This window comes from Alligator sinensis, unplaced genomic scaffold (genome assembly GCF_000455745.1).
Source record: "Alligator sinensis unplaced genomic scaffold, ASM45574v1 scaffold842_1, whole genome shotgun sequence".
Classification (NCBI taxonomy): Eukaryota; Metazoa; Chordata; order Crocodylia; family Alligatoridae; genus Alligator; species Alligator sinensis.
In genome coordinates, this window is record NW_005842295.1 from 921,975 (window position 1) to 944,325 (window position 22,351).

The following is a 22,351-nucleotide window of genomic DNA, read 5'->3' on the forward strand; positions in this document are numbered from 1 at the left end:
CTCCTTCCCCACCCCCCTTGGCAGCAGGCAGCCCCCAGGGTCAGGATGTAATGTCCCAGTCCTGGCCAGGAGACAGCTGTCTCCTGGCTCAGTGCTCCCTGCCAGCCCCTGGGCTAGCACCCAGGGGCAGGGGCTTATTGCAGGGCCACAGGAAGTAGGAGCAGCTTGCTGCCATTAGCGGCAAATCTGCTCCCACTTCTCTGAATGTGTAGACACCTTCCCAGTAGTGTTTACTCATGAATAGTTTACTTGTGATTCAACTGATCCTGGATCAAATGCATGTGTGGACACTCCTACTGTGGCCTAGTCTTAAAAAAACATATTTTGTCTGAATTATTTTGTACATGTGTATAAAGTTATATTTCTAAGAATGTGTAGTTTTGGGTTTTGAGGCATCTTTTATTTGCTCATTATGATTCCTTGATACAAACTGACCAGGTTAATGAATTTCATGGGGAATGACAATTACTAATTCGGACCCAATCATTTTTTTTGAAGTCATGCAAAAATCTTTGCATACAGGATGTCCTCACCCAGTTTGTCTTGTTTGTAGGATAATTATCACTGATTAGAAGTTGCTAAAAAGGCTATTAGTGGTAAATGCCCTAGTAACAATAACTTGCCAAGGAACAGCAGTGTAATGAATTGCCCGTCAGGCAGCATTTTATTCAACAAAGTTTAAAAAGCTTCCGTTGCATATGGGTTTGATCTTGAGTTAGCAGAGTTCTAAATGCATTAAAAACATCACAATAAGTAGCAGACTATGGTCCTTTTAAATAAACATCAGCTGGAAAAAATATATATTCTATTTAGCTAATCAAATGCCATTTAGCTCTTTCAAAAATGCTGGAGACAGTCCATATTGAACATATGAGTGGATGCAATGTTAGAACATGGAATTCTTTTTAATATGATACAACCTTCAGCTGGCTAATTAGTATTCATTTACCCAATCAGTTGCTTTTTTTTCTAAACACAAAACATGAAAGAAACTTTATCTGAGACTTTTAAAAAGAGGAAACAATTTAAGCAGATAATTTTGAAATATAAAGAATGGCTAAAAAAAAATCCTAATTTTTCCATTCCACTGTGCCTTTTATTAAATGATCTTTAAAAACATTGAGTGAGCTTTACAAAATTTTCAAGAGGTGGTTTTGTATTTATTTGTATTTAGTCATTTTAATGTATTTATTTCAATGCAATATGCATGAAAGCTGTACATTTACCTGAAAATCCTTAAATTTGAAGTCCTAATTGGCTGTGGGAAACTGAGGCATGAAATCATAAACTGACACATCCTAAAATCCCAAAATGAATTAAGAGCTTCAGTCTTGTTATACAGCATCCCAAGTCCTTTGTGCTTCTAGGCTCAAATTATTTCTTGCCATATTTCTCAAGGAGCATAAACAAATACATCTTCAAAGAAATAACCATTTTTTGAAAATGATCATGTTCTGTATTGCTATGAACTCTGACGTGCAAAACTAAACTGACTCCTCCCCCCCCCCCCATAATGTAATTAGGGGAGGGCAAGTGGGACACCAGCCCTGGGTGCCAATTTAGATGGGGCACAAGAATTGTGGCCCCCACTTCTGTTATCCCAGTCACCACTGCTGCCCCCCAGGGTACAAAAATTGCTTGTGCCACCTCTTGACCCCTGATATAAGTGGCCTCTAAAAAAAAGAGTTTGATAGCTTGGCCACATCAACACTCTCTCATAAGATTACTAGCAGCATTTGTACCAGCACATGCTGGTGCCTGGCTTATAGGCCCAGATGGAGGGAGTGAAGGCAGGCCCCAGAAAGATGGATTTGTTCCTGCAGCGTGAAAGCTTCTGGAACGTATATCTTTGACTGTTTTGCTTCAAAATGCTTTATAGAGTCTACATTTGTTGCCACACAAGCTGTATAGTGTCATTCCCCTGTGCACCTGTTTTTCTTTCACCATGGGTTTCCCACCAAAAATTCCTTAACAAAGATCTGCATTTTTTTGGTTTGATGTATTAATGATCTGTATCAATACAATGATATAGTTTGAATGAATAATTTACTTGGTTGCTTGCAAGGATTACGTTAAATGTTTTGGACATTCTATCTGAAAGCTCAGATATCTGCTTCAGTGTGTTAATTTTTTCCTTGACAGTGCATTCACTTATTGTGTTTTCTTGCATATAACATCCCCTGGAATATAATGCACACCTTATTTTTGAAAGGCAGAAAAGAAGATCTTTTCAGCATAAAAGAAGATTTTTTTTTATTTAGCATAGAGCAAGGAAAGGACATAAGCTTTATTAGGTTCACCCCCAGCTCCCTTGCCATTCCCAAAAACATGCATCTGGAAATCTTTTTAGGTTGCATAGTATGTTGTTAAAATAAATTGGTTCTTCAGCACAAAGTTGTTTGTGTCCTGCCTGCCCATGTTCAACTATTATTCTGAGAATGGGGTGGCAGGGCTGAGAGATACAGAATCTGAGGACCTGTAACCAAAGTCAAAAAAAGGGAAAAATGGAAATTGTTTCAGTCTGAGTAGTAAATCTGTGATTTATCTATATTAATCTCTGTTCTCTCTCCCTTTCCTCCGTGCACTGTGGATTGGGCTTGCGTCAGTCTGAAAAAGCTCCTGGCTCTTTGCAGGATCTGTATGATCTGAGTTTCAAAACTAGGTTGGAGATTTTCAGGGGTTCTGGGTGGGCTTCTGGTCATTGTGCTTTCTGTGCAAAAAAGTTCAAAATAGCAGTCACTACATGTGTCTACACAACATGCTTCACTGTGCTGCATAGTAAAGATCACTGTGCACGCGTGCACGACATTTAGTGTGCAGTAGACTAATTTACTGTGCTGCCAGATAGTCCCATCAGATATAAGTGATATTCAGTAGCATAGTAAATTAATGCACTTAAATGCATGTGTAGACAGTAATGTCAGGATAATTTACTCCAGCTCAAATGGAGCTGATTTCAGAACAATTTTCAGAACAGGTTCCCATAGCAGTGGCCACGGCTCTCTGCCAGTGCTTGCTGTTTTCAGAATGGGAGGGGGAAAGGCAGTGGAGGGAGCTCATTTCTGGGGCATCTCAACTGGTGCTGAAGGGTGGGATGGGTGAATCGGAGCCCTCCCCATTGGGGGTGGGGGCTCCAATGCACCTACCCCACCTTCCAGGGGAAGTTGAAAACCCCCCAGGCTGAACTCTGAATTTCACTGAATTTGACACGGCCATGTTTGGTCTCCTGTATTCTTTAATGTCTGTGCAGAAGTTATTAATCTTCTGTCTGTTGGTAGAGATAGATATGATAGTTCAGATCCTTATCTGGTGCCAATTGTCATATTTACACTTGATTTCAAGGACTAAATTCTAATCCAAGTTTGTTTTGTATAAATATTTATTAAGATTTTACACTGACGTATCTGCCATCAGAATCCACTGGCTATACTCTTACAAGAGCTGAGACGGGAGCATCAGTCTGAAAACATACATTTCAAATTGTTGACTCTGTTTTTGCTTGGTGAGACTATGATTCATTGTGATGCAATGTTGTCTGCATTCTGTTGAGTACTTTTTACTTTTACTTTTATGTGTTGCCACTGCTCATTTACATCCATGTTTTCTACCCATTGTTCACTTTTTGCTGCCATGATTTTCACTGTCTTTTGTATATTTTATAAGGAATGATCTCTTTTCCATCCTTTGTGCCCAATTGCAGTTATTTTCTAGTCTTGTTGATTCTAATATTATGCACCTGTGTTGCTCATTATGCACCCAATCCTAATTGCCATCTGGTGCATGTACTCAACATACTTTCTTTGTACATTGCTTATACTGATATATAGCAGCTAAAAAAAAGTTCCACCAGTAAGAGAAATAGAAGATGAATGACCTTGAAAAGCAAGGCAAATGGCCCTGATTTTTGTTCATATGTGATGTGTATTAATTCCTTTTCACTTAGTTCTTGAATATATGAATTATCTTTGATAGCAATAAGAGTTTAACCCAAGTGAGGACTGAGTACAAACTGAACAAAGACATCAGGATTTAGACTTGAATTTATTTGCATGTATTTTTTATTTTAGCCACTTATAGAATAAGAATGCAGTTTTTCATTATGATCTTCCCCGTTAGCTTCTCTCTGCTTCAGGGAGGTTATCATCCTTTTACTCTTGTGCTTGTACAGTGTCTAGTTCACAAGGTTTCTGGTCCCTGATCAGACCCAGAGTGCCCTCACAATATGCATCATACATAAGAAAAATAATAATATCAACAGGAATAATGTAGCATATCTCATGGAGCAAGCTTATGTTTCTAAAGAAAAAAAATATATGGGGAATATATTTCTAGGTATCCCAGGCAATAGCTTGCAAAAATAGAAAGACAATGCAGTTGCTGAGGAGCATAAAGTAGGGTGGTTTTTCATTCTTTTATTCATAGCAAATGAGAAGCTCCCAGTTAATAGTTACGTCAGGTACAACAAGCAATATGCATTTCATGGCAGCCTGGAAAACTATCCTTGGAGAATTGTCCTCTGGCCAGCGCAATAGTTGGAAACGTCCATTTCTGATTTTTTTTTCTACTTGCTGTTTTGGACTCTAGCTTTTTAGATGACCGGACAACCTGAACACAATACCAAACCTGACTAATCTTCAATTACATCTTGAACCCATGAGGAACTTGTTGATGAAGCTTGATAAACTAGACTGAGTTTGGGAATGCATTTATAGGCCTATGAGCTCATATAGTTTGAAACAGAAGAAAATCTTCACATGACTAGCAGCAAACTCTGAAACTGCTGGGCACTGCACAATACTAACTTTAATTTGGTGCCTAATAAATTATTAGAGCAATTAAATCTGACCCTGTGGACATATAAAATACATAACATGGTTAAAAAGTTCCTAAACCCTTTTCTTAGGTGGTGGCCCCCTGGTCCCTTTTCAGACAATGACAGCAACAAGAGTAACAAAGTAAAGGATGATGATTGTGTGCACTGGGTTTTTTTTAGACCTTCCAGCAGCCTCATTCCTCCCATTCTATCCTAAGAGTTTAATACCTGCCTGACAGTTTTCTCCCTTCTAACAGCTAGTGTGGACACAGAAGTGCAGCTCTCAGCTGTAACTCAGAAAGATTTCTGCAAAGCCTTCTGTTATCCCAAACCAAACAGAAGTTCACTGTTGGTTCCAGGGGGAGGGGAATCTAGCTGTGGGCTGGGAACAGTGGATAAAGTTCTCTTCCACTGCTCACTGTTTTCAGAATGGGAAGGGGGGGAGGCAGTGGAGGGAGGTCATTTTGGGGGCTCCCCAGCTGGTGCTGAAGTGTGAAGTGGGTGAACTGGGGGTGGGGGTGACTGCAATACACCAGCCCCACCCTCCAGGGGGGGCTGAAAACCCCACAGACTGAACTCCCTCTGCTCCCTTTCCCCCCCTCTCATGCTGAAAACAGCAACAGCCTCAGAGCTCTGCAGACACAAATTACAAAAGAAAGATGCTACATTTTGTAACATCTTTATCTGATACCTCATGCAATGGCTGGTAAGATTTTTACCCAATCGGCCATTTTTTAAAGCCGTTTGTGACCATGCACTTGTGTTTGGTCACAGCTATAAACTGCTTTCTCTGGCCAGATCAGGCAAAAACGTCACTTCTGTCTGCGCCCCTACTTCTCTCGCACTCTCTAACTTTCTCTTCCTGATTTGATTTTCTAGAATTACCTCCCTAGTTTCCTATTGTTCACTTCTGCTTTGGTGGTTGTCATATTGGTGGGAAACTTCTAAAGACAAAAACCCATATGTGGCAGTAGAGTTACTAGGTTCTGAGTGGGAGGGACACCAGCCCCAGGTGCCAATGAGAGGGCACCAGAATGATGGCCTGTGGGAAGCCTGCACAATGGCAGCAGTAGGAACAGCAGCTGGGAGCCCAGGAGGCAGCAGCTGCTGCTGCCAGTGTGTGTGCAGCTCATGCAGTGGCAGTGGTAGCAGCAGCCAGGGTCTTTTGAGTCTCTAAAATTAAAAAAAAAAAAGCTCATCCTCTCACTAGTTCCCTTTCTTCTTTCTGGCCCTCATGTCCCTCCTTTCCTGGCTAGGGCACCAAAATTCCCAGTTTTGTCCACGGTCCAGTTCTCTATTCTGACCACACAAGTGTAGTTTTCCTATTATAGCTATAGTTAGTGAAGTGGCCAGCACTTTGAACCTCAGCTATATGCAGTGAAATGAGCACTGAAAGTGTCATTTTCCCTTAATTCCTTCACCTACCCTATGTCTGACCACACAGTTTTACAGAGGCAGGGGGAATGTAGTAAAGTGGGCAGAGTTTATTGCATATGAATGTAGGTGTTGCAACACTCATATATCCTAAACTCCTAAATATTCAGCCTGTGACTCTCCCAGGTGAGAATCTTGTCCCTTTCCCCCATTCCTTACCCCAACAGTCTGGAGTAAAGAGAGGAGGGAGTGAACCTGGAGTTATCACATTGTATAATGAGGGCAGTGTAGTGCTACCATTCTCTGTCTCTCACTTAGGAGAATGTCACCATCTCTTTTTACAGCTTTTTTTTTTTTTACAGGTCTCAGCCTACCTGCCAGGCCTCCAATGTTATACTATGATGTTGTGCTAAGTACTGCAGCCGCAAAAAGTTTGAGAGAAGAACTACACTCATTGCATATCAATTAATTTTTGTTTCTAATCTAAAGTGAATTCTATTTGAAAGAAAGGATCCACCCTCAGTTGAACAAAGGCCTTGATTTTTTCCCCCCTCAGATGTTTCAGAGAAACCTGTGTCAGGTATCCAGGTTGTAGCCATATTGGTCTAGAGACAAAAGGAATCAGAATGTGTAGCAGAGGTAATATCTTTTATTAGACTAACTAAATTTTTGCAAAAATGTAGTTGGTCTAATAAAAGATACCGATTCCAGAGAACCCTGTGGCTTTTACCCCCAAATGCTTTACTCCAGTTTTCCCATCACATTTTGCTTAACTTTCTGCTATTTTGTTAAATGGTGGTAATTTCAAGACAACTATTTTCATAGATTATAAAGAAATTAACAACCAAACCCATAAGCTAAATGAGAGTCGATATTGGACCTCTATATGGTTACAGGTTGTGGGGAAAGACACAAAACATTTGTTCACTATCCCCATGTAACTCCCCTCAGGGCCAAGAACAGTAAGCATGATTGCAGTCCCTACATTGGAGGTAGGTCTTTTGTTCTCATTTCCTGTTCCCCATTTTCCTCTTTCCAGTTCTAGTCAGAACAGAGTTAGTGCTTGTTACATTCCATGACCCGAGATGTGGCCAGATGTGTACCTTTTAAGATGCACAGCCAGTGTATTCTTACACCTTCAGGGGTGTCCTTCTGCCCCAAACTCCTATCTGATGTCTGCTATTTGATCACTAGGGATTTGGGTGTTATATTCACCATGGGAAAAACAGTAAGATGCAGATTTTTCTCATTTCAAGGAGAAAAACATGGGAAACAGTGGGTTCCCTCTTGCAGGTTGGCACAGTTCCAGCCTGCAAGGGGCTGGGGGAAGCCGGAAGAGGGCAATTGTGCAGGGGGTGCCATGTGCATGTGTATGCATGCACATGGCAGCCAGGCAGCATGGAGAGCAGCTCGCATAGCTCCCCACAGGTAAGTCATGGGGGGGGGAGAGATTGAGGCACCCGGAGTGCAGGAGGAAGGGAGGGAGGGAGTCAGGCAGGGCTGGGGCTGAGGGTGCTGCCCAGCTGGGGTGGTGTGTAGGGCCTGGAGCTTGGGGCTTGGGGCCAGGGAAAGAATGCATGGCTGCAGGGCCTGGCTGGGGAGTGGCACAGAGCCATGGGTGGCTCATCTGGAGGGCAGCAGGGGGGACTGGCTCCCTGCTGCTGTGCACACTCCTGGGTGGAGGCATGGGGGGCATGTGCCCCCCAGGCTTGTGCATGGGGTGGGGTGGATGCAAGCTAATGGCTGTGGGCTTGGGGTTCCCCACACTGCAGCCCTCTCCCTGGGGCTTCTGCAGCCCAATGGGTAAGATCTAGTGTGGCGGGGTAGCGCAGGGTGGGGCAGGGAGGCTCAGTGCTGCCACCAGGAACTCTATGCTGCCATGGCAAGGTGCCCCCTGCCTTCCCAGTAGCAGCAGGGATGGCAGTGTGGAGTTGTGCTCCTCCCCCCCCCACCCGCCCCACGGGGTGCTTCACCATGGTGGCATAGGGCTTCTGGCAGGACCATCAAGCCTCCCACCCCTGCTGTTTCCTGCTGTGCTGGGTCTTGCCCGCTGGGCTGCAAAGCCCCCTTGTAGGGGGAGAGCAGCAGGAGTGCCCACAGCAGGCAGCCCACATCCTCGCCCACTCTAGCAGTGCCACCCCTGGGAGAGGGGGAGCGAGGCTCAACTATTGCTCAGGCTACAGCAGCTGCTGCCTCCCATTGGATTCTTGGGGAGTCCACATGGTGTATATAATGACAGCAGAAGTCTTTTTTGATCTAATTAAGACCAGGAGGATATTTTCATCCTTTCAGATATTAAGATTACTAAACCAATATCATAAAATACTCTTGCCCAATTTATCTACTGTCAGAAATGTCCTTCACCTAATAGCCTGAAGAGCTGGGTATTATTATTAGGCCTCCTTCTTTTAAAATGTAATCTCATCTTTGTCTGGACGGGTCTGACTATTTAGCATACCCATTTTGGATGCTGACTGTCCGTGATTACCTCTCTTTAGCTATTTAGGCTTTGAGCCTCTCCCATGTGTGAAATTCATTATGCAACCCTGGCCTTATCATAACTTATAAGTAATATATTTATTTCAAATAATACAGTTCATATAAACATAAGGACAATAAGGCAGAACATAGCTTGAGGCTACTTATGCATAGACACCACACATGCCATATCAGCAAAACAAACTCAAGAAAACATGAATGACATCTCATGAACCCCTTGTGACAGTGCTCTTTCCATCATCCAGACAGATAAAAATAATAATAAAGTTCAGCATGTATAATTGCAAGCTACTGATTTAGGTGGGGCTTGCTTCAGTTCTCTCTGACCTGGAATTACTTTCACAGGTGTTATATCTGTCTTTTTCCACCTGGGATGCTGAAAAGGAGAAAGTGAGGAAATAGCCCGGTCCCTAATTGGACCTGACCTATTGACCAGGGGTGCAATAGGAGAGTATGCTGCAACCTCTGAAGGTTACCTGGTCTCAGATGCCTTAGAAAAATATGCTACCTTTAGGAATGACAAAAACAAGATGGCAGCCTCTGTCCATGTAGAAATGAACTTGCTAGGCTTAAAGACAAACCTTATGCCTCATTTAGGATAAACCCCATACTGGAAATTATTCCAAGCCAAGACAGTTCATAAATAGGAGCCCTTCACATGGTTGCATTGAAAATTTAATCTGTCAGCAATACTATTCTGTAACAGATTTAGATTTGTCTCAGACTGGAATGTTGCCCCCAGTACTTGTCATTAGAAAGTCAGTATTTTACAACAGTTACCAAGTGTCTGATAGACTGCAGTTTTTTTTCTATGTTTAGAACAGGAGATATTTATGGCTGCTGGGTGGTATAACTGACAGATGTTGACTTTTTAATGGCTTCTATAGTATCCTGATTTCAATATGTCCCCAGCCTGACAGTGTAATAAATATGCTGCATTTCAGATATGTTCCTTTTGATTCAAAGCTTTCACAACAAGCAGTCATTAAAATGGCAGAACAGCTGAGGCAGACATAGAATATCTATCATGTGCAAAGTATATTGCCTATAAAAAACCCTTAGAATTAATTAGCTAATTTTTCATTAGACTGAGGATTTCTGTTGGCAACAACATTATTTTAAGGATGCATCATAACTGACAACTTAATTAAAGTAGAGGCTTCCTAGTCATGTTTAAGTACTCTCACGCTGTGAGTTATACCTTGGAACTAATACTAGTTTTGCATATGTACAGTATATTAGCTGAAGATTTTATTATTTACCATAACGTCTACATTTGACTCTTGGTGGATATCTAGGCAGTGCTGTGGAACATTTCATTTAGATCCTGCTACAACCTTATTAAAGAGTTTCAATTTCAGCCTTAGCATATCAAATTCATAATTCCCCAACACACTAAATGTCTCTTGTTTTTGAATCTCCTCTGTCCTTTGTGTCCGATTCTGTGACATAATTCTCTTTCAAGCCTTTGAGCAATACATCATCCAGACGAGCTAGAGCTGGCATGGCTTTGGCAGGTGTAATGTCTGTTCGCCAGGTATTCATTGCCTCATAGTTGGAAAATAGACTTTGTAGCTCCCCTGCCTGTGGTCACGTTCATTAACAAGCACAAAGACTGATTAAGCCTGAAGAACAAGCTTCCCTAGAGTGGCAGTCCTTCCAAGCCAGAGTTCAGATATACTGAGAAACTGCCATTGCCTCTTCCTGGGACGCGCTGTTATAGTGAACAACAGAAATGGTCTATCTCCAGGCCTCTCAGTCCTTTCATCGACATTACAATAGACCCACCATTTAGTTTTGTCCGCCCTAGAATTGAAATTTCTGCTAAGGTGCATGAATGCTTGGTTTTGACCCAGGATACTGTAAAAGCTGGCTTTGTTAATTCCTTTTACTGCATACCAGAGCTGTGTGAGGAGGCAGATTTAATTTTTACTGCACTATTCTTTCCTTTTTTGATGGATTTTTGTAACACCGTTTACTAATCCTGAGAGTTTTCCTCTCAACCTGCAATTGGTTATGATCAGTAGAGTCCCTTCCCCCACCTCCAGTGCTCCCCCCACACACTTTCTTTCAACTCCAGGGGTTCTGATCCTTCAACCTGGAGATCCTTAGCTTACTTGCAGGAGGCTAATAAAGTGGAGGGAAGACAAACACCACCAGCAGAACTTGGTAACCAGGTAATGGTATGGACTCATTGAGACAAGAAGATGAAGCTTCAGGCAGGAGGAGAGATGAGGTAGAGAGCCTTTGTAGAAAGGAAATCAAGGTTACCTAAGAGAGAAAGTGGGGGTTAAAGAAAGAAAGGGTAAGTAGAACAATTCTGCAGTATGTTTACCTTTGCGGCAGAAAATTTAATTTGGGATGAGTCTTCTCTGTGCAAATCTTATTTTCTAGATATTTAATTGCTAAAATGGGTGGCTCTACAGATATTAAATGGTAAAGATTTCATTTCCTTGGGATGTAATATATGATCGGGCTATTCTCAGCTCCAGAATTCCTGGTAAATGATACATCTGCAATCTTGTATTTGTATAAACAGGTACGGTATAACTTCATAAATCCAGCATGCTCAGGACCAAGCACATGCCAGAAATTTGAAAATTTCAGATTTTTGAAACCAGAGCAGCCGGGGGTGGGGGGAGAGGGGAGGAGAGAAGGGGGGAAGTGGTGGCCAGTCGCGGAGCAGTGGCATGGGTTCATGGATGGCGGTGGCAGCTGCTGCGTGCAAGCTTGCCCCTCCGCTGCTGCAGGACCCTTTTATTAGCTTTAAAAATCCCACTCAATGATTATGGGTATGCCTATACAATCAGAGGACTGTACAATGGTGCACTGCATTGAAGTAGGACATATCCATGCCACAAATGAAACACCATGAAATGGATATAAAGTGGACCCTTTAGCACACTACTGATCACAAACCAATAAACTCACTTTCTAGGGTATACTTACTGGTACATGCACAGTACCTTGTAAACACACTACATCCATTTGTGAATGCAGTATCATGAAGCAGATGGGTGTGCTTCACTGTGGTGTTTCCCCAAGCAGTCCTTTGGTGGAGTATATGTCTATCATTCAAGGAGATATTGATTTTTTGTATCCTTGTTTGCAAGCATGCTGTGATGTAAATATTTTTCTCTCTCTTTTGGTGGCCCTGTATGATAAATGTGCAGTGAGAATAACAAATGTTGTAGTTTACCAGGCATCAGACACTAAGAGAACCTTTAAAATGATTCTTCTGGTGGTCCACATCAGAAGTAATCTGTAGTAGCTGTTTATACAAACACAAGATTGCAAATGTGTTGCTGACCAGAAATTCTGGAGCTGAGAACAGCCCAGTCATATATTACATCCCAAGGAAATGAAATCTTTACCATTTAACATCTGTAGAACCACCCCTTTCAGTAGCTAAATATCTAGAAAATAAGATCTACACACAGAAGACTCATCCAAAATTAAGTTGTTCTTGCAGCAAAGGTAAACGTACTGCAAAATTATTTTTAAAATTTAGATTGGGGAAAGGTGGGGGAGAGGGAGAGGGAAATAAGGAAACAGTGGCTAGGATTAGGGATTTCTGTTTCCAGAAAGCTCTCATTGCAAACAGATTTAGCAAATAAAGCCCTGATCCTGTGACTGATATAACACTGATGTGATACTGGGCCTTTCTAGATCAGTCTACAGAGTCAGAGCGTATCATCTATATTCAATCATATATTATAGAGTTGATATTTATATTATGATTGTATTATGCATAATTTTAATAGTGTTATACACTTTACAGCTATGTAGAATGTATGATACTGAGAAAATCTGTTGTATTCTTTTTCCATATAATTTAGATTTTTTTTTAGTATTATGTATCGTGTACTTTAGGTATATCACATGCTTTGGGGAAAAAAAATCTTCAGGTGAACACATTGGGCACGTCCACACATGCAGGCATGGCACTTGCAGCAGCTTAAATAGAAGTTGTACAAATTTGAACCAGAGCTTTTTGCCTCAGCGCACATGCCTGGACATGCACTTCGGTGTGGGGCAAATTGTGCCACTTGGGGCAAAATAACCCTGCCTGGCTCCTCCCAGATCTGCAGCCAGGGGGAGCTAGAGCCTGGGGCCAGCACCTGTGCTGTCCCCAGCAGTATAAAAACCTGCCCTAGCAAGCAGCTCAGGGCTCCTCCCTCTCGGGAGCTTCTGGGCCAGTTGGTACCTGGGGACACTACCCCTTGTGCCAGTTGGACTACTTCAGCAGTATCCCAAATCCATTTTTTAAAATACCCCAAAATCCATATTCTTCCACAATTAGAACAAAAGACCACTCTACACACACACTTGTATATATTTAGAGAGAGAGAGAGAGAGAGAGGGATCAGTTGGGCAATGCTTTATTGATATATCTACAGTGTTAAAGCAATTTAGAAGCCTACCAGTGCCTCTATCATCATGATAAAATAAATTCTAAATATCTTTGTGTGTTAATGTGTGCTTTTGTTTTTCTTCGCATGTAATGGGGGGGATGTGGGGTTTGCAGGAAGGGGGTGGGAAGGGGTGTGGGGGAAAGCAGATGGGTGTGTAGGTAGATGTGGAGGGATGTGGGTTGGTGTGTAAGTAGGTGTGGGGCAATTGCAGAGGGACTGTGGGTGTTGGGGGACCTTGTGGGGGGCTGCTCAGGAGAGGTGGGTCCCCTGGCCCCCACAGGGTGCAGTTCCCACACACAGCACATGGACTACCCCCACAATGACCCAGCTCTCCACTGCAGGGCCCCAGTGTCCCCGCACAGGGCCCCAGGCACCCTGCAGGGCCACAGCCCCCCACTAAGTGTCCCAGGCACCCTTCAGGGTCACAGCCCCCCCGCACAGAGTCCATAATTTACCACCCAATACCCCCCAACATCCCCCTCCACTCCCCATAGCCCCCAAGAACCCCCTCCTCTCCTGACACCCTCCTGACATTCCCCTGCCTCTCCTCACACCCTCTTATGCCCACCCACAAGCATAACCCCCCTCCCATTCCCTAACCTACCTTTGATAGTGCCAGGGGCAGCTTGAGCACCACAGAGATGTTCTGGCCGAAACCAGAGGGCTGACTCCTGCATTGCCTGCAGGCATGGTCTGGGACCATGCCTTGCCCCACTGTTCTGTGGAGAGTTTTTTTTGTTTGTTTGTTTGTTTGTTTTTTTGACCCCGGGATACCCAGGGGTCTAATTTTGTCCCCATGTTGCAAACTTGCAGGGCAGGGAACATTTTTTTATTCAAGCACATGCCTTTCACAGCATCTCAAAGGGGTTTGAGATGCTGCAAGACACCTGTGCATGCTCATCTGGACATGCCCATTGAGTAACAGACCATTTTACCCCAGCAGAGCTCTATTATGGTTTTCTTATCACATTAAGTATTTTCATAGATTTCATAGACATTAGGGCCGGAAGGGACCTCAGAAGATCATCGAGTCTATCCCTCTGCCCCGGGCACAGGAAGTCAGCTGGGGTCATAGGATCCTGGCAAGATAAATATCCAATTTTCTCTTGAAGGCATTCAAAGTAGGTGCTTGAACCACCTCTGATGGCAGGCTATTCCAGACCTTAGGGGCTCGGACAGTAAAGAAATTCTTCCTTATGTCCAGCCTGAAATGGTCTTTCAGGAGTTTATAACCATTTGACCTTGTTGTCCCTTGGGGCGCTCTGGTGAATAAACGTTCCCCCAGATCCTGGTTAACACCCCAGATAAACTTATAGGTGGCCATCAGATCACCCCTGAGCCTGCACTTTTCCAGACTGAAGAGTCCCATAGCTCTCAGCCTCTCATCATAAGGTCTGTTTTTCTGACTGAGCTCTGATCATGAGCATGGCTCTCCTCTGCACTCTCTCAAGCTTCTCCACATCCATTTTGAATTGTGGAGCCCAAAACTGGACACAATACTCCAGCTGTGGCCTCATCAAGGCCGAGTACAATGGGATAATGATGTCCTAGGATTTGCTTGAGAAGCATCTATGGATGCAAGCCAGCGTTTTGGTCGCTTTACTAGCTGCAGCGTCGCATTGAAGGCTCATGTTCATCTTGTGGTCAATCATGACCCCCAAGTCCCTTTCATCTGTGGTGCTAGCCAGCATAGCACTGCCAAGCCTATAAGGATGCGGCAGGGTTTTCTTCCCAAGGTGGAGAACCTTGCATTTTTTAGTGTTAAACACCATCAGGTTCTCATACACCCATTTCATGATCCTGTCAAGATCTGCCTGGATCACCCTCCTGTCCTCAGGTGTGGATCCAGACTAGTGCGGAGTATTCCTCAATATATTTTAATGATTAACATTTTTTGTGGTATAACCTATCAGTGTACTGTGTATAAGATGCTTGTACAGCACAGGACTGTGACTCTTTTTGGGCTACCCATGTAACTCGGGGGCAGCTAGGAGACAGAGGGCTTCATAGGACAAATTCTATCCTGGTGGGTGTGGTGAGGCCTTGAACATAAAGACTAATGTACTAATAGTCATTTAGTTCACTATCCTGTCTCTGACAGTAGCAACTATTGGAATATAAAATAGAAATGATAAAATAGATCATGTATAAGGGCAGAGGTGTACTAGGGCATCTCTCCTCCCTGGGCAGCACCAGCTGCTGCACAGCCAGCGGTGGTAGCACAGCCAGCTGCTGGTTGTGGTGGCAGCTATTTCTGTGCTCCTTGCTCCCTCAAAGGTGGTACCCTGGCCTCCTGTTTGAGTTGTTACCACTCATTTATGCCAGTGTACAGTGTGAGCCATCCCCTGTTGTATCTTCCGAGTTAGCAGTAGCCATGTGTTTAGGAATGTTCTGAGCCTGAGCTTCCATTGGGGGTTCTTAACCACAAATGTATCTAATCTTCATAAATTGACCCAAACCTTTATTGCACCTGGTTATTCTTTTGGCCTCCACAATATCCTGTGGCAGTGAGTTGTGCAAGTTAACCATGTGATGGTTGAAAACACACTTCTTTGTGTTTAAGCCTGCTACCTGATAAGTTCATTGGGTGCCCCACAGTCTTTATCTTGTGAGGCAAGGTGAATGATAATCCCTACTCATTTTTGCCACACCATTCATGATTGTATGTCTCTATCATGTCCTCTTCTAGTTGTCTTTGTTTTAAGATGAAGACTCCAAGCCTTTTCAGTCTGTTGTTGTATGGAAGTTGTTCCATTCCCCAGATCATCTTTGTTGCCCTTTGAATTTTTTCTAGTTCTACAAAATATGTCATAGATGAGAAGGTATGTGATAAGATAAAATGAAAAGGTATATTCTCCCCACAAACAGGAAAGAATTGGTGGGGGATGTAGAAGTGGATGGCAAGTTGGGCAGCAGTGACCACGCGATGATTGAGTTCAGGATCTTGACAAAAGGAAGAAAGACGAGCAGCAAAATAAGGACCCTGGGCTTCACAAAAGCAGACTTTGACTCCCTCAGGGAACTGATCGGCAGGATCCCCTGGGGGGCCAATCTGAGGGGGAGAGGAGTCCAGGAGAGCTGGTTGTATTTTAAAGAATCCTTAATGAGGGTGCAGGAACAAACTATCCTGATGTTCAGGAAGAATAGCAAATGTGGCAAACAACCAGCCTAGATTAGCAGAGAACTCTTTGGTGAGCTTAAACAGAAAAGGGAAGCTTACAAGAAATGCAAGATTGGACAAACAACTTGGGAGGATTATAAGAATATAGGTTGGGCATGCAGGGATAAAGTCAGGAAGGCCAAAGCACAATTGGAGTTGCAGCTAGCAAGGGTTGTGAAGGGTAACCAGGAGGGTTTCTACAAGTATGTTAACAACAAGAAGAAGGTCAGAGAAAGTGCGGGTCCCTTACTGAATGGGGGAGTCAAACTAGTGACAGATGATGAGGAAAAGGCTGAAGTGCTCAATGCCTTTTTACCTCGTTTTTTACAGGCAAGGTCCGCTCCCAGACTACTGCACCAGGCAGCACAGCTTGGGGAGGAGGTGAGTAGCCCTTAGTGGTGAAAGAACAGGTTAGAGACTATTTAGAAAAGCTGGATATGTACACGTTCATGGGGCCAGATGCAATCCATCTGAGGATGCTGAGGGAGTTGGCTGATATGATTGCAGAGCCACTGGCCGTTATGCTTAAAAACTCATAGTGATTGAGGGGGGTCCCAGACAATTGAAAAAGGGCAAATATAGCAACCATCTTTAAGAAACGGAGAAAGGAAAATCCAGGGAACTACAGACAAGTCAGCCTCACTTCAGTCCCTGGAAAAATCATGAAGTAGGTTCTCAAAAAATCTATTTCTAAGCAGTTGGAGAAGAAGGTGATTAGGAACAGTCAGCATGGATTTACCAAGGGTAAGTCGTGCCTGACTAACTTGATTGTCTTCTATGATGAGAACTGGCTCTGTGGATGTGTGGAAAGCAGTGGCCATAATATACCTTGACTTTAGCAAGGCTTCTGATACTATCTCCCACAGCTTTCTTGCAAGCAAGTTGAGGAAGTATGGGTTGGATGAATGGTCTGTAAGATGGATAGACAGCTGACTGGATTGTCGGCCTCAGTAGGTAGTAATCAATGGCTCAATGTCTAGCTGGCAGCCGGTATCAAGTGGAGTGCCCCAGGGGTCAGTCCTGGGGTCAGTTTTGTTCAATATCTTCCTTAACGTTCTGGAAGATGGGATGGTTTGCACCCTCTGCAAGTTCATGGATGATACCAGGTTGGGAGGAGTGTAATAGATACTGAAGGGTAGGGCTAGGATTTGGAGTGACCTAGACAAATTGAAGGACTGGGCCAAAAGAAATCGTATGAGGTTCAACAAGGACAAGTGCAAAGTCCTGCACTTAGGATAAAAGAATCCCAAGCACTGCTACAGCCTGGGGACTGACTGGTTAAGCAGCAGCTCTGCAGAAAAGGACCTAAGTGTTACAGTGGACAGTAAGCTGGATATGAGTCAGCTGTGTGCCCTTGTTGCCACAGAGGCTGACAGCATACTGGGCTGCATTAGTAGGAGTGCTGCCAACAGATCAAGGGAAGTGATTTTTCTGCTCTAGTCTATTCTGCACTGATGAGGCCACATCTGGAATACTGGGTCCAGTTATGTCGTGTCGTCCCCCTACCCCCCTGCCGCTCCTTTGAAAGGATGTGGGCAAATTGAGAGAGACAACAAAACAAAATAGGGCTGGGGCTGGGGAGAGGCCAGGGGAACTGGGTTTATTTCGTTTGGAGAAGAGAAGACAAAGGGGATTTGATAGCAGCCTTTAACTACCTGAAGGGTGGTTCCAAAGAGAATGTAGCTAGACTGTTCTCAGTGGTGACAGATGACAGAACAAGGAGCAATGGTCTCAATCTGAAGCAAGGGAGGTTTAGGTTGGATACTAGGAAAAACTTTCTTACTAGGAGGGTGGTGAAGCATTGGAACAAGTTACCTAAAGAGGTGGTGGAATTTCAATCCTTGGAGGGTTTTAAGATCTGGCTAGACAGAGTCCTGGCCCAGATGATCTAGCTAGGGATGGTCCTGCTTTGAGCAGAGGGTTGGACTACGTGACCTCCTGAGTTCCCTCCCAACCCTCATTTTCTATAAATCTACAATTCTGTATGGTAAAGCCAATAATTTATTATTTCCTTCTGGAACAAGGGGAATCAACTGTGGTTCATGAGCTCTCCCTGCATCAGATATTTGGCATAGATTGTGCAACAAAAATAGGCCCTAATTCTGTAAAGATATGTGTAGGTGCTTGACTTCATGTACGGTGAGCAATGTCAATGAAATAAATATGATTAATTATAATGTAAGCTGTCTGAGGCAAGGACCATCATTTTGTTCTGTTTTCACACCACTTAGAACACTGGGGCCCAGTGGGACGTTTAAGCATTATGGTAATTCAAGCAATGATAGCCACAGTGCATAAGCCTATGAATATGCATATGTCTTTGCAGGATTGGGACCATATTTCTGTATATAGCCTTCATCTATCATTGCCATCCTGTTTTCATATTGAGGTTGGTATTTTTAGCTGATATTCTTGGCCTTAATTTATTTATTCAGTATAGTATATAGCTTACTGTGGAAATCTTAACTTGAAGTTAACAAGTTATCTTGGAATCTAATATAAAAACTACTAAGCCAGAAATGCATTTACACAACCTTTTATTGTGGAGATGATGAAGATGAAAATAACCAATGATGCTGAAATTTACATTTTAATCAGAGAATATTATTGATTGACCCTTGAGTAAACTAGTAAATCATACATAAGCTATGAAATTACTTACTTTTTGTTTAACTCTGCAGAAGAGCTGAAAAAATAACATGTGCAGTAAATCAATGAAAATATTTCTTTATAAGCCGATGAAGGAAAACAATTAAGTATCTCTTCTTGATCGGCTCCCATTAATGCAAAAAAAAAAAAAAAAAAAAAAAAAAAAAAAAAAAGATACCAACAATAGATTTGAAGTGAGCTTCTGAGAGATAGGTGAATGGAAACTAGATGTGCTTTTGAGAACTAGATGAAAACACGACAAAGATAAATATTTGGGTACATCATTTTATCCTCAACTGATTGACATGTAACAATATGGTCATATATGCAAGAATGTATTAGCAGTTCCTCAAAAGCATAAATACTTTATTATTAAATAATAGCAGCTTTAAAATGTATATCCTGGTTTTTGTTTTGAGAGATTTATAATTAAGAATCAAGCCCGCTGTGGATCTGCATTGGACATATTGCATACTTTGCTGAATATAGGACTAAAAGTAGGAATTCAGTCTGTAAAAAGTCCAGAATATACCATGGCTTTGCCCACTGAATAAGTGAACTATCCAGTTTAATAGGAAGATAGAATTTTGCCTGTAATGTATAAAATGACCTGCTCCAAGTTAGTAAGCATGACATAATTTTAAGCAACAATTTTTAGTTAAGGGGCTTTGGTGCAAGCAAGTGCAATTCCTGTAACTGCAGCATGTGTTCCACCCAAATGCACAAGGATTGGTTTTTGGTTTTTTGTGCAAGATTGCATGGGATTATTCTGTTTTTATAGAACATGTGGGTTAGTGATATCATCGTTAAGTGAGATCATCTTCATAGTGAGATCATCCCACATAAACTAAAATTAAAATAGTGAGAGCCAAAGTATGGGCTGAATGTCTCTCTTAATCAGACTTTACAAGGTGCATAGCACAAGCTGTTCTTGAGCTGGCACAAGCCGATAGGTTTTTGGTCAACTTGGTAGTGCCAGAGAGTTTCAAAGAAGTGGGAAAGAATTGTGTGTTGAATACCTGAACAGCCTGACATTCAGAACATATATTTAACCTTATTTTGATTTTGTTAGCCTTTTTGTTTCCCTTTGAAGTGGAATTGTATAATTGCAAACATTGTTACCAATACACTAAACCCTATTAAGTTGATATTTTCAATGGCTCTCATGTGAATGAGAAATAAGCTGGACAATTTTCATACTTTAAATGTACTAATTAGAAGCAACATAATCAAATATCATTTAACAAGGTAGAAGAGCTCGCTAACATATTTTATGATTGGCATTTGAAAACTATATAATTTTTTTTTAATTGCTTGGAGGACAAATCAAATCCATCTTAATTCATATAAGAAATCATGATACCAAATGCAAACTTGGCCAGGTAAAATGATGTTTCTTGGCAAGCACATTATTCTCATTATCATCATGGTAAGAAGGGAACTTTGTATTTCAAACTTATCTATGGTTAAATCTATAGGAAGTTTTATTGCTTTGAGTCACTCATCTTGCTTAAAACACCATACATGCCATCAATTAGAGCCAAATCCTGAAATTGCTTGTTATTTTGCTTCTGGGACATAGTCTAACAAGTTCCCTTCTTGTGGGATTAGTTTTGCTTTCACGTGCATGAAAGAAGGAATGAGGGAAAAGAAGACAGAGGAAATCTTCTCCCACCCCTTGCTCCTAGCCCTTCTTTTAATAGTGAAGCTGGATTTCTTTGTGGGGGATAGGAGATTTAGGGGTGTGATACCAGAATAGTCAAGGTGTCTTGTTATGGAGCAGGGGCTGTTAGTTCAAGCTTCATTATGGAGTTGCAATGAAGGCTGCCTCCTTTCCCTCACCCCTAGCCTTTCTTCACCTTTCTGTGGAAAGGAACATGGTTATTTGAGCTGGGGAGTCAAAGGCAGCTGGATGTGATGCTAGCCAGTTTGCTCCTGTGAGTACTATTAACCAGTGAAACTGGTGTGCCTTAACTATTGTAACTGAGTGGGCTGCTTAAGTTTGAACTGACCTAAGTACAGAGCCAAGGTGGGGGCATGGTGTGTAGCAGTGCAAACGCACACCATTTTGCCCATTGTTCCCTGCTGATCCAAGTGCAAAAGAAGCCCCAGAGATGCTCCCGCTCAGCTCTATCCATGGCCTGTGGGGAGCCAAGCTCAGCAGGGGGCAGCAGCAATGGTTTCAGGAAGGGGCAGTGAAGTGGTTCTCCCCCTTGTACACTTGCTCCCTGCTTGGCATCCTGGCGTCTCTCACTAATGGGGGCTCCAGCCATGCCTTGTCCGTATCCCCTCATGCTCCGAGGGATGCACCCATGGGCAGACCTTTGACATTAGAAATTAGAGGAATGCTAGAAAGAGGCCCTCAGTTGATACCAGATAATACCACAGTTTGTTTGCAATGTAATCTCTTGGTTATTGGTCTCTACAGCCCCTTTCAATGGTGAATGTCTATGCTGCCATTCACAACAGTGCAATTCTCACCTATACCAGCTGGGGAGACTCAGGAGGGAGGCATCGCACAGACTGGCAGCAGGTCTTGAATTTTTGGAGTTCTCTAATTTTCACTCCAGTCTATACCCTGTAGTTATGGCTAGCTTTTTCTAATAGTCTAATAAATGTTCTCTGATTGCTGTTATTCACATTTCTTTGTTTCACTAAAACTTTTGGAATTGAACTGAACCAGTTCTCTTATGGACTTGGAAGGTGTCAGTTCACCAGGATTTATGTTCCTGTGAAAGCTACGGTTCTGGGCCTTGTGTAGACGAAATGAGAGGCGTGTGTGCATGACACTTTAAAGCAGGCTAAATGCTTTAGCTTTTACACTGCTTTAATGGTGTCGGTGTTTGCATGCCTCGGTGGCATATTGCACATTAATTTCACCCGCTGTAGGAAATTTGGCAGTGTAATGAACCTTAAATGACTTGGGGCGCAGTAAACTAAAACTCCTTCGAGGAGTTTTAGTTTGCTGCCCTATAGCTGCAGAGTGAAGCACCAGGCTCTGTGCAGCTCCTGGCCTGACAACAGCCCAGGAAAGCAGCTCTGCCAAAGAAAGACGGCAAGCCTGATCTTTTTTTTTTCCCCTCCCCTGGAGACTGCCTGAGCTGCACAGGGGCCTGGCGCTTCCCTCCACAGCTGTGGTGCCCCCTGGGACCGCCTGAGCTGGGTGCCTGTGGGCAGGTGCCACCTGGGGCAGGGGAGGGGCCACAGCTGTTGTGAAGGGAAGCACCAGGCCCCCCTCCCCCCGCAGCCCAGGGACCCCTTTGCCCACTGGCAGCTTGCCCTTCCCTCCGCACCAGAGAGGCAGGTAAGTCAGCGGAGTGTGTGCACGACATGGGGGTTTAATCAGCCCTAAATCGAAGCGGTGCTTTTTTAAAACCCACCACTTTAGGGCCACTGTTTTATCTACACATGCCCTTGGAAGGGAGGATTTCTTATCTCTTT